Raw genomic sequence first — 9,142 nt, forward strand, 5'->3', positions numbered from 1 at the left:
GGGAAATTTCTCCCAGCAGCCTCAGTCAGCCACAATCAACTTGATGTACCCTGCATCTGTGGAATACCTGAGTAGACAATGAATCATCCCAAAATTGAGGTGGTGGACTTTGGGAGCAACTGTAGACTTGGGGTTTCCTTTCTGCATCTAATTTGTTTCCCGTTTTATGTTTATCTTAGTTTACTATTTAGACCTTATCATTGGTAGATTTGTTTATTGACTTGGTTGCTCTCTTCCTTTTTTTATATACATTTTTTTTCCTTTTTCTCTTTTTGTGAGGGTATATGTGTATGCTTCTTTGTGTGATTTTGTCTATATAGCTTTACTTTTACCATTTGTCCTAGGGTTCTGTCTGCCCATTGTTTTTTGTTGTTGTTGTTTTTAGTATAGTTTTTAGCGCTGGTTATCATTGGTGGATTTGTTTATTGGTTTCGTTGCTCTCTTCTTTTTTTTAATTACTTTTTTATTTTTAATAATTTTTTTAATTTTAATAACTGTATTTTCTTTTCTTTTTTTCCCTTTCTTTTTCTTCTCCCTTTTCTTCTGAGCTGTGTGGCTGACAGGGTCTTGGTGCTCCGGCCAGGTGTCAGGCCTAAGCCTCTTAGGTGGCAGACCCGAGTTCAGGACATTGGTCCACCAGAGACCTCCCAGCCCCAGGTAATATCAAATGGTGAAAGCTCTCCCAGAGATCTACATCTCAACATTAAGACCCAGCTCCACTCAACAACCAGCAAGCTACAGTGCTGGATGCCCCATGCCAAACAACTAGCAAGAAGAGAACATAAACCCACCCATTAGCAGAGAGGCTGCCTAAAATCATACTAAGTTCACAGACACCACAAAACACACCACAGGACGTGGTCCTGCACACCAGAAAGACAAGATCCAGCCTCAGCCACCAGAACACAGGCATCAGTCCCCTACACCAGGAAACCTACAAAACACACTGAACCAACCTTACCCACTGGAGGCAGAGACCAAAAACAATGGGAACTGAGAACCTGCAGGCTGTGAAAAGGAGACCCCAAACACAGTAAGTTAAGCAAAATGAGAAGACAGAGAAATATGCAGCAGATGAAGGAGCAAGGTAAAAACCCACCAGACCAAACAAATGAAGAGGAAACAGGCAGTCTACCTGAAAAAGGATTCAGAGTAATGAAAGTAAAGACGATCCAAAATCTTGGAAATAGAATGGAGAAACTACAAGAAACATTTGACAAGGGCCTAGTACAACTAAAGAGCAAACAAACAATGATGAACAACACAATAAATGAAATTAAAAATTCTCTAGAAGGAATCGATAGCAGAATAACTGAGGCAGAAGAACTGATAAAGTGCTGTGGAAGATAAAATAGTGGAAATAACTACTGCAGAGCAGAATAAAGAAAAAAGAATGAAAAGAATTGAGGACAGTCTCAGAGACCTCTGAGACAACATTAAAAGCACCAACATGTGAATTATAGGGGTCTTAGAAGAAAAAGACAAAAAAAAAGGGACTGAGAAAATATTTGAAGACATTATAGTTGAAAACTTCCCTAATAGAGGAAAGGAAATAGTCAAGTCCAGGAAGCGCACAAGTCCCATACAGGATAAATCCAAGAAGAAATATGCCAAGACACATATTAATCAAACTACCAAAAATTAAATACAAAGCAAAAATATTAAAAGCAACAAGGGAGGGCTTCCCTGGTGGCGCAGTGGTTGAGAGTCTGCCTGCCGATGCAGGGGATGTGGGTTCGTGTCCGGGTCTGGGAAGATCCCACATGCTGCAGAGTGGCTGGGCCCATGAGCCATGGCCGCTGGGCCTGTGCATCCAGAGCCTGTGCTCCACAACGGGAAAGGCCACAATAGTGAGAGGCCCGTGTACCACACACACACACACACACAAAACAGCAGCAAGGGAAAAGCAACAAATAACATACAAGGGAATCCCCATAAGTTTAACAGCTGATTTCTCAGCAGAAACTCTGCAAGCCAGAAGGGTATGGTAGGACATATTTAAAGTGATGAAAGGGAAAAAATTACAATCAAGATTACTCTACCCAGCAAGTATCTCATTCAGATTCGACAGAGAAATTAAAACCTTTACAGACAAGCAAAAGCTAAGAGAATTCAACACCACCAAACCAGCTTTACAACAAATGCTAAAGGAACTTCTCTAGGCAGGAAACACAAGAGAAAGAAAAGACCTACAATAACAAACTCAAATCAATTAAGAAAATGGTAATAAGAACATACATATCATAATTACCTTAAATGTAAATGGATTAAATGCTCCAACCAAAAGGCATAGACTGGCTGAATGTAAAACAAGACCCTTATATATGCTGTCTACAAGAGACCCACTTCAGACCTAGGGAAACATACAGATTGAATGTGAGGGGATGGAAAAGATATTCCATGCAAACGGCAATCAAAGAAAGACTGAGTAGCAATTCTCATATCAGACAAAATAGACTTTAAAATAAAGACTATTACAAGAGACAAAGAAGGACACTACATAATGATCAAGGGATCTATCCAAGAAGAAGATATAACAACTGTAAATATTTATGTACCCAATGTAAGAGCACCTCAATACATAAGGCATATGCTAATAGCCATAAAAAGGGAAATGGACAGTAACACAATAATAGTAGGGGACTTTAACACCCTACTTTCCCAATGGACAGATCATCCAAAATGAAAATAAATAAGGAAAGAGAAGCTTTAAATGACACAATAGACCAGATAGATTTAATTGGTATTTATAGGACATTCCATCCAAAAACAACAGAACACAGTTTCTTCTCAAGTGCTTATGGAACATTCTCCAGGATAGATCATATCTTGGGTCACATATCAAGCCTTGGTAAATTTAAGAAAATTGAAATCGTATCAAGTATCTTTTCCGACCACAATGCTATGAGACTAGATATCAATTACAGAAAAAAAAACTGTAAAAAATACAAACACATGGAGGCTAAACAATATGCTACTAAATAACCAAGAGATCACTGAAGAAATCAAAGAGGAAATCAAAAAATACCTAGAAACAAATGACAATGAAAACATTACAACCTAAAACCCATGGGATGCAGCAAAAGCAGTTCTAAGAGGGAAGTTTATAGCAATACAATCCTACCTCACGAAACAAGAAACATCTCAAACAAACAACCTAACCTTACACCTAAATCAGTCAGAGAAAGAAGAACACAAAACCCCCAAAGTTAGCAGGAGGAAAGAAATCATAAAGATCAGATCAGAAATAAATGAAAAAGAAATGAAGGAAACAATAACAAAGATCAATAAAACTAAAAGCTTGTTCTTAGAGATGATAAACAAAATGGATAAACTATTAGCCAGACTCATCAAGAAAAAAAGGGAGAAGACTCAAATCAATAGAATTAGAAATGAAAAAGGAGAAGTAACAACTGACACTGCAGAAATACAAAGGATCATGAGAGATGATCAGCAACTATATGCCAGTAAAATGGGCAACCTGAAAGAAATGGACAAATTTTTAGAAAAGCACAACCTTCTGAGACTGAACCAGGAAGAAATAGAAAATATAAACCGAACAATCATAAGCACTGAAATTGAAACTGTGATTAAAAATCTTCCAAACAACAAAAGCCCAGGACAGATGGCTTCACAGGCAAATTATATCAAACATTTAGAGAAGAGCTAACACTTATCATTCTCAAACTCTTCCAAAATATAGCAGAGGGGGGAACACTCCCATACTCATTCTATGAGGCCACCATCACCCTGATACCTAAACCAGACAAAGATGTCACAAAACAAAGAAAACTACAGGCCAATAGCACTGATGAACATAGATAAAAAAATCCTCAACAAAATATTAGCAAACAGAAACCAACAGCACATTAAAAGAATCATACACCATAATCAAGTGGGGTTTATTCTGGGAATGCAAGGATTCTTCAATATATGCAAATCAATCAATGTGATAATCCATACTAACAAACTGAAGGAGAAAAACCTTATGATCATCTCAATAGATGCGGAAAAAGCTTTTGACAAAATTCAACACCCATTTATGATAAAAACCCTCCAGAAAGTGGGCATAGAGGAACTTACCTCAACATAATAAATGCCATATATGTCAAACCCACAGCCAGCATCATTCTCAATGGTGAAAAACTGAAACCATTTCCTCTAAGATCAGGAACAAGACAAAGTTGCCCACTCTCACCACTGTTATTCAACATAGTTTTGGAAGTTTTAGCCACAGGAATCAGAGAAGAAAAAGAAATAAAAGGAATTCAAATCGGAAAAGAAGAAGTAAAACTGTCACTGTTTGCAGATGACATGATACTATACATAGAGAATCCTAAAGATGCTACCAGGACACTACTAGAGCTAATCAATGCAATTGGTAAAGTAGCAGGGTACAAAATTAATGCACAGAAATCTCTCGCATTCCTGTACACTAATGATGAAAAATCTGAAAGAGAAATTAAGGAAACCCTCCCATTTACCATTGCAACAAAAAGAATAAAATACCTAGGAATAAACCTACCTAAGGGGACAAGAGACCTGTATGCAGAAAACTAAAAGACACTGATGAAAGAAATTAAAGATGACACAAACAGTTGGAGAGATACACCATGTTCTTGAATTGGAAGAATCATCATTGTGAAAATGACTCTACTACCGAAAGCAATCTACAGATTCAATGCAATCCCTATCAAACTACCAGTGGCATTTTTCGCAGAACTAGAACAAAAAATTTCACAATTTGTAGGGAAACATAAAAGACCCCAAATAGCCAAAGCAATCTTGGGAAAGAAAAACGGAGCTGGGGGAATCAGGCTCACGAACTTCAGACTATACTACAAACTACACTAATCAAGATAGTATGGTACTGGCACAAAAACAAATACAGATCAATGGAACAGGATAGAAAGTCCAGAGATAAACTCACACACATATGGTCACTTTATCTTTGATAAAGGAGGCAAGAAAATACAATGGAGTAAAGAGAGCCTCTTCAATAAGTGGTGCTGGGAAAACTACATGGACAGCTACATGCAAAAGAATGAAATTAGAACACTCCCTACCACCACACACAAAAATAAACTCAAAATGGATTAAAGACCTAAATACAAGGCCAGACACCATAAAACTCTTAGAGGAAAGCACAGGCAGAACACTGTACGACATAACTCACAAAAAGATCCTGTTTGACCCACCTCCTAGAGAAATGGAAATAAAAACAAAATTAAAGAAATGAGACCTAATGAAACGTAAAAGCTTTTGCACAGCAAAGGAAACCATAAACAAGGCAAAAAGACAACCCTCAGAATGGGAGAAAATATTTGCAAATGAAGAAACTGGCAAAGGATTAATCTTCAAAATATACAAGCAGCTCATGCAGCTCAATATCAAAAAAAACAAGCAACCCAATCAAAAAATGGGCAGAATACATAAATAGACATTTCTCCAAAGAAGATATACAGATTGCCAACAAACACATGAAAGGATGCTCAATATCACTAATCATTAGAGAAATGCAAATCAAAACTACAATGAGGTATCACCTCACACCAGTCAGAATGGCCATCATGAAAAATTCTACGAACAACAAATGCTGGAGAGGGTGTGGAGAAAAGGGAATCCTCTTGCACTGTTGGTGGGAATGTAAATTGATACAGCCACTATGGAGAATAGTATGGAGGTTCCTTAGAAAACTAAAAATAGAACTACCATATGACCCAGCAATCCCACTACTGGGCATATACCCTGAGAAAACCATAATTGAAAAAGAGTCATGTACCACAATGTTCACTGCAGCTCTATTTACAATAGCCAGGACATGGAAGCAACCTAAGTGTCCATCGACAGATGAATGGATAAAGAAGATGTGGCACATATATACAATGGAATATTACTCAGCCATAAAAGGAAACAAAATTGAGTTATTTGTAGTGAGGTGGATGGATGTAGAGTCTGTCATACAGAGTGAAGTAAGTCAGAAAGAGAAAAACAAATACACTATGATGCTAACACATATATATGGAATCTAAGAAAAAAAAAAGGTTCTGAAGAACCTAGGGGCAGGACAGGAATAAAGACACAGACATAGAGCATGGATTTGATGACACGGGGAGGGGGAAGGGTAAGCTGGGATGAAGTGAGAGAGTGGCATGCACATATATACACTACGAAATGTCAAATAGATAGCCAGTGGGAAGCAGCCGCATAGCACAGGGAGATCAACTCGGTGCTTTGTGTCCACCAAGAGGGGTGGGGTAGGGAGGATGGGAAGGAGACACAAGTGGGAGGAACTATGAGGATATATGTATGTGTATAGCTGATTCACTTTGTTATAAAGCAGAAACTAACACACCATTGTAAAGCAATTATACTGCAATAAAGATGTAAAAAAAGCAATGAAGAATCAGAGACTTTCCTGGCAGTCCAGTGGTTAAGATGGTGCACTTCCAAAACAGGGGGCATGGGTTCAATTCCCTGGTTGGGGAACTAAGATCCCCTCGTGTTGCGCAGTGTGGGAAAAGAAAAAAAGTCACCACTTAAAGTGATAACTAATTATACCAGGAAAAGATAACTAGACCTCACAAGTAACAATTATTCAAGCCTCAAGTACCAAGAATCTATACAAACCCCTCCCAATACCTCCCCAGGATCATTTAATCTCTTAGACACAGTACTGCATTGCTGATTGTTTTAGTTTCCTATTGACTCTATAACAAGTTAGCACAAACTTAATGAAAACACAAATGTATTCTCTTCCAGTTCTACAAACCAGAAGTCCTAACTGAGTCTTATTGGGCTAAAATCTTATGTTGGCAGGACTGGTTCCTCCTGTAAGTGCCAAAGGAGAATTCCTTCCTTGTCTCTTACAGCTTCTGGTAGCATCCTTGGCTTGTGGCCATATCACTCCAATCTCTGCTTCTGTGGTCACATTGCCTCCTCCACTTCTGTAATCTAATCTCCTTCTGCCTCATCTTTTTAAAATTAATTAATTATTTTTATTTTTGGCTGCGTTCAATCTTTGTTGCCATGCAGGCTTTCTCTAGTTATGGCAAGTGGGGGCTACTCTTCGTTGTGGTGCGTGGGCTTCCCCTTGCGGTGGCTCCTCTTGTTGCATAACACGGGCTCTAGGCACGTGGGCTCAGTAGTTGTGGTCCGCGGGCTCTAGAGAGCAGGCTCAGTAGTTGTGATGCATGGACTTAGCTGCTCCCCGGCATGTGGGATCTTCCCGGACCAGGGCTCGAACCCGTGTCGCCTGCACTGGCAGGCAGATTCTTAACCAGAAGTCCCCTCTGCCTCACTTTTATGAGGACAATCGTGATTGCATTTAGGGCGTACCCAGATAATCCGGGATAAGCTTCCCATCTCAAAATCCTTAATTTATCACACCAGCAAATTCACCTTTGCCTTATAAGGTAACATTCACAGGTTCCAGGCATTAGAACCTTATATCTTTGGAGCCATTATTCAACCTACCACACTGATCTTATGCAGAAAACACAAATACTTCCATGAAAATCTAAAGTGACAAGCACAATTTACTAATGCCTAAGAAACCAGAACATTTGGAATAAATTATCAACTTCATAAAGAAATTAATTAATTTAAACTTTTTGATGCAGCCCTATGGTCTTTTCCAACTCTATTTCTGTAGTTGTTACTTCTCATCTGGCATTTTAAGTTTATCTTCCCAAAGCGTGTTGTCTTCCTCTATTATACTTTTTAAAGGTTAGCCTTATTGAGATACAGTTTACATACCATACAATCCACCTATTTAAAGTGTACAATTAAGTGGTTTTTAGTACATTTACAGATTTGTACAGCCATCAGTCAATTTTATAACATTTTCATCACCTCTAAAAGAAATTCTGAACCTTTTAGCTATCACCTTCCACCTCCTACCCAGCAGAAACCATAATCCACTTTCTGTCTCTACAGATTTCTCTCTTCTGGAATTTCATATGAATGGAATCTTGATGTAGTACATGGTCTTTTGTGACTAGCTTTTTTCACTTTACATAATTTTTAAAGGTTCATCCATGTTGTAGCATGTACATTCCTTTCTATGGCCAGATAATATTCCATTGTATGGACATACCACCCTCCATATATCCCTTCACCCATTTATGGACATTTGGGTTGTTTCCACATTTCAGCTATTATGAATAATGCTGTTCCTTTGTTATACTTTTGGTCTCCATTTTTTGATGATCAATATTAACTTTTTCTTCAGACCTGTTCCTCTCATTTCTTTTTTTTTCCTCACCAATAGCTAAACTTTCTACTTCATAGTAATAGTTTTAGACAAGTTTTTCTAGAACTGGTCAAATGTGAATGCTATTTCCTCCCTTTAACATTTTAACTGAGTTCTTATAAGGAATTTTATCTGCTTCTCATTGTCTGATTAGTCCTTCACTCACCACATCTTTTGAACTCCATTAGTACATTTTTTTGTTCTAGATAGAATAATACCCTTTTATTCTAGATAGAATTTTACCCTTTCAACAAAGGGTAAAATCTCTGAACATATTTTAATTGTGCAATGTTTACATTGGTTTTGAACCTTCTGTGGGAAGAAACATCTGAATTGCTTTATCCTGCATGAAACAATAGTATGCTAAGTTCTTTGAAAGTCTTTGAATAACCAAGATCCTAAGCCCTCCTTGGTAGCCAGATTATTAAAAAAAAAAAAAAAAATCAGGATGATAAACCAGAAGAATCAGCTATGTATCTTCAACTGTAAAATACTCATTGTTCCTTGATAGTGATTTATTTCAGAGGGATAAGTAATGCCCTTTGAAAAATAAAGGTGTTTTGGAGACTTAGATGAGCCACTTGCTTACTCATATTGGAAGATCAATTTGGCTTTAATAACCAATTTGCATTGGATTAGAAATCTGTTTTAACAAAACAGATAACATGTTCTTTCTTTTTTTTAATGCTTTGGAATAAATTTAAGAAGAAAGGCACATAACTGACATCTTAAAATTTACAAAGTCTTACTGAAAAACATAAAACAAGATCCAAACATATGGAAATAACCAAGATAATAATAACAACTAGCACTAATACAGCACTTACATGGCAGATATCATAGTAAATGCTTTACTTATGGTTTTGGGTGGGAATACTTAATGCCACC

Source organism: Mesoplodon bidens (genome assembly GCF_964165515.1).
Source record: "Mesoplodon bidens genome assembly, chromosome: 4".
In the NCBI taxonomy this organism is placed as follows: domain Eukaryota; kingdom Metazoa; phylum Chordata; class Mammalia; order Artiodactyla; family Ziphiidae; genus Mesoplodon; species Mesoplodon bidens.